Here is a 4,499-nt window from a genome sequence, read left to right as displayed (position 1 = left end):
CTGTTTTCTCGAATATTACTTGAATAAGCAGCCCAGTTTGACTTTATTTCTTTAGTGTGGTTGATCTGCCAGGATTGGATAGGATCTGGAAAGTCTGATCTCTGAGCCCAGATGGAAATCTGGGACCAGCCAGGGCCTCCAGACCAGCCCTGGTTCTTTGGTTAACCTGATGAAGCCTCCAGCAGTCCCCCATCCCAAACCTGGCTTAAGCAAGTGGTCTGCCTGCCGGGGGTCTCCCCTAACTTAGTCAGCTCCCATCTGACCACAGAGCCCTCAGAGTCTTTCCTAAGTTGGCAGGGATCTGGAGACTGGGTGTGCAAAGGCCCGCCATGGCCAGTGTAAGGAGAGTATTTTAGGACACCCCCCATTGGCACTCATGTCTTGTATATCTGAACATGCAGACCCTATAATCCTCGTGGCCACCTTCCTGAGCCATGCAAGAGTTGAGCAGCAGAGCTGGGCTTGGTGTAAGGACTCTGAACTGATGTTTGTAAACACAGAACGAAATCGGGAGAGAGCCAAATGAAGACAAAGCCACCTTCCTCCGCTCATTTAGAGAAATCGCCACTTAGCGAACACTTTCATTTTCAGGGCTGCTCGTGGTTGCCTGAAGGTCTAGAGAAGCACTGTGCTTCAGGTCGAAATTCACCCTGGAAAAAGTCCTGGGGACAGGCGCACAGAAAGCACAGATGTCGGGAAGAATGTATGGGTGGAAAAGAAACGCGTCCCAGGACGCCATCGGGCTACTTGGGGTTTACTATACTGCTTTCCTGTGAACTTAAAAAATGCATAGCTGTTTGCCTAAGTTGTTATACTCTCTGGGAGGCAAGCACCAGTGTATTGGCAGGAACCGCTGTGCTTTCTGAACCCTTAGCTGCGACGAAAGCTTAGTTCATTCGGTGCAGCCGGGTTCCTGCAAGCGCCATTCCACCCCCACCCCCACCCCCACCCCCGCAACTGGCCCGGGTGTTTGCAAAACGTGTTATCTGGATCCTTTATATTCTCTGTCTCAAGTGCCCAAGACTCAAAAGCCAGACCAAACTATAACGCCCGCGTGGAGAAAGTGTGGGATATGACACTACAGCGAGGTACCAAAATTGGTAGGAATAACGGACATCCCAGACCTCTGTTTTCAGGATTTTGCTCAGTGTCTGAGGAACGCTTTGGGCAGCGTGTCTGCGGGTTTATGGAAGTTCGACTTGCAAAAGCACCCGTGGCAGACACAGAGTGAGGTTTTCCAAAGGCCTTGCATTCTCGGTGCTGACTTTCCTATCAATGGGAGAGACGCAGGCTATTGACCCAGCGGCCTCCTCCTCTCCGCCTATTGTCGCGGCTCAATCACGCACTTACCGGAAGAAAAGCAAGTTTATCTTAGCTTGGAGGAGCCTCGTGGTGTGTGTGTGTGTGTGTGTGTGTGTGTGTGTGTGTGTGTGTGTGTAAAGGGTGGGGGAAAATTCTGCAACCAGGACTGTGCAGATGGGTTGAGGATAGACACTTTCAGAAAAGGACCAATTTCCCTTTCACAATGAGCGCTAAGTACCTGACAAATGGGGCTGGTGTTTATTCATGAGCAGGTACTTTGGAGATGGCGATTAGAGCAGCCGCCCTCTCTGCCTAGCCAAGGTACTTAAAGCCGGGCAGGTGCAGCTCGGCGCGCGGTCCCAGCGCACAAAGCCCGCGGCCGCCGCGGCGCGGAGAGGGGGCGGGATGCGGGGCGCGCGGGCCCGGAGGGCGCGCCGAACGCAGGCACCTTAGTCCTTTGTTCCTCTTCTGGAGCCAAGGCCACTTCACAGAGGGGCGCCCCGGGAAAACCTCCCCTCTAATTACCAGGAATTTCCCTCCAACCCTCCTCTGGGAGCCCAGCCGAGCAGCTCTTGGGCTGGAGGCTGCAGAGGCTCGTGGGATCTGGCCTCGCGTTTACATAAATGTCGCCTGGGAGTTAACTATTGGCTAACCAGCTAACTAACTGGACAACTAGGACGGGACGTGGAACCCAGGCCTGGGAAACGCGCGGGCATCCGCCGCGGAGGCGCCACCTCTGGCGGTGCGAACAACCTCGGGCTTTCAGGTTTTGTTTCAACTCCAAAGGGAGAAAATTGGGGTCTGTCTCATTCTCCAGTTTACTGGCGCCAAGGTCGTGGGATAAACCCGATCTTGCCCTCGCCGCTGCGCCTACGGAATCCCTAAGAACCACCGGCTTTAGAGACGTCCTCGTCTCGGTGGTGAGAGCTTGGCGGGCGCCAGCTCCAGCACGGAGCGCAAGCTCTTCGGTGCTTTAGACACGGGACGTGGACAAGCCGAGGACAGCTCCTGACCTAGGCCAGGCACTGTGTGAGGCAAACCTCAGGCTGCGGAGGTGCTGAAAATCAGTAATGTCCCGAGGTCGGAAACACTAGTGGTGTGCGTCCTCCTGGGGCCTGTCTGGATTGCTCTCCGCTGTTGTTGTTTTAAATCGTTTGGAAAAGCCCGCTAAGATAACTTATCTCCAGCCCACAGAATCAGACAGGAGAAATGTGTTTCAAACACGTGGGGTTCCTCTTGGGGAGAAAATTCTTTGAGGACAGAAAACAAGAGACAGGGGAAACGATGTCACCCACCACCAGGAGAGTTTTTACATTTCCCACCGCGAACAACCTGCCAGCTCTCCCTTGTGAAGCACATCGTGCTTATTGACATCCATGAGAATCTTTTCTGGAACCTCGAGATTAGAATAAATTACAGAGATACGGTAAGCCTGATTCTCAGGCAAATCCGATATTCCCGAGATATACTGATTTTGAATCCGATGGACAGTGGCAAACCAGAGGCACCAAGAGGAACACTACGAAGGAAAGCCTGAATGCCCAAGACCCTAACTGCACAGCCATCAGCCGGCCTTCTGCTGGGCAGGACAGCGAGGCGAGCTGGCCGCCATGGCTAAGAAAGAAACACTTCCCCTCACGTCTCCTACTAGGGCTTGAGTTAGAGTTCCAGGGTGAGAGTGATTTGGATACCTCCTGAGCCAAAGAGACACTTAGGATGAGAGAAAACGGTACTCTGGGCAAGCCACCAGAGGTCGGGGTGCAACTTAGCTGTTTGGCCGACCACTTAAGAAGAGCTTTCTGGCCCGATGGTTTTGGGTAAATGTTTTGAGGTCGAGGAGCCCAAGAAGTCGCTGAAGTTCTTAGGCTAAAAGAACAGGTATCTTGCACCACTGCGGCCAGGGGGCAAATCAAGACCTATAGACCCACAGACGCACAGGGCCTCCCAGGTCCCAGTCGCAAAGTGACTATAGGTCCATACTGGGGGTTGGGGGGGTGGCGAGGGAAAATACAGGTAGAGAATAAAAGATAGATTGGAACCGCAAGAGGCAGACTATAGATGCATGCCAAGACGTTTATATATATATATTTGCTTCCAATGCCTCCCCCCGCCCAAGATAGAATTTTTCTGTGTAGCCCCGGCTGTCCTAGAATTCACTCTAAAGACCAGGCTGGCCTCGAACTCAGCAAACAGCCTGCCTCTGCCTCCTGAGTGCTGGGATTAAAGGCTTGTACCACCACCTGACTGCTTCCAAGACTTTTAAGGCATGTCTAATTGATATAAGTGTGCTCAGAAGGGCAGTAGGTACCAACACCAAATCACGGCTATATGATATAAATATGATATGTAATATGGTATAAATAATAGATGGCATAATATTCTTAGAGAAAGAGGGATGCCTGGATGTAGTCACACTTTTCCTCCCAGTTGACTGTCCAGACCCCCATTCTAAGTTTATTTTTCTAGGAGAGTTTTTGGGCAGATGAATTTAGGACCTCGGTGAGTATCCTTGACTTTTGGCAAAGCCTTGCTGAACAAGGACAGAGCTAAGAGCATCTCCCTCAGTCTAGTGAGAGAGTTAAGCCTTGTGACTTGCCAAGGAAGCAAGACACAAAGATAAATAACTAATAAATAAAAAAATGGCTCTTTAGATAGGACCTGATGCTCTTAACCTTGACCCCAGATTCGCTAAAGGCGGAAATCTTTTCACCAAGAAGAGTTGGGCCTGGATTTGGGCTGGAGTTCCCACCCTAACTCACTGCAGTTCCTAGGTTGGGGTAGATCACAGGTGGATCTGATATCCCTGCCCCCTCCTTCTCTGTCCTGTGAGGAAAGGGATAAAGGTTCTCTGGTTTAGAGCTCAAATTTTCACAATTGTTGAATTGATGTGGAGTAAAAAAGGTCCCCCATACTCCCATCCCCCCTTTGGTAGAGCACCTGCACAGGCAGCCTCCCTCTCCTCTCCTTTGTGTACCCCCTACACCCACCAGGCTCCCCAGGGAGGAGCCTTCATCTTCGTTCCAATAAGAAAAGGAAACTCAAAGAATTGGATAGAAATTGAGGCTCCCCAAGTGTGGAGAGACACAACCATCCTCCTGGCATTGTGACTTCAAATTCTGGAGGCCCTTGACTCTCTCCCTTCATTCCAAAGAGGATGGAGTCGCCTCTTCTTTCTTCTTCTTCCTCTTCTTCTCCCT

The sequence above is a fragment of the Mastomys coucha genome, unplaced genomic scaffold, assembly GCF_008632895.1.
Source record: "Mastomys coucha isolate ucsf_1 unplaced genomic scaffold, UCSF_Mcou_1 pScaffold21, whole genome shotgun sequence".
NCBI classification, from domain to species: domain Eukaryota; kingdom Metazoa; phylum Chordata; class Mammalia; order Rodentia; family Muridae; genus Mastomys; species Mastomys coucha.
Note: the sequence above shows the minus strand (reverse complement) of the source record.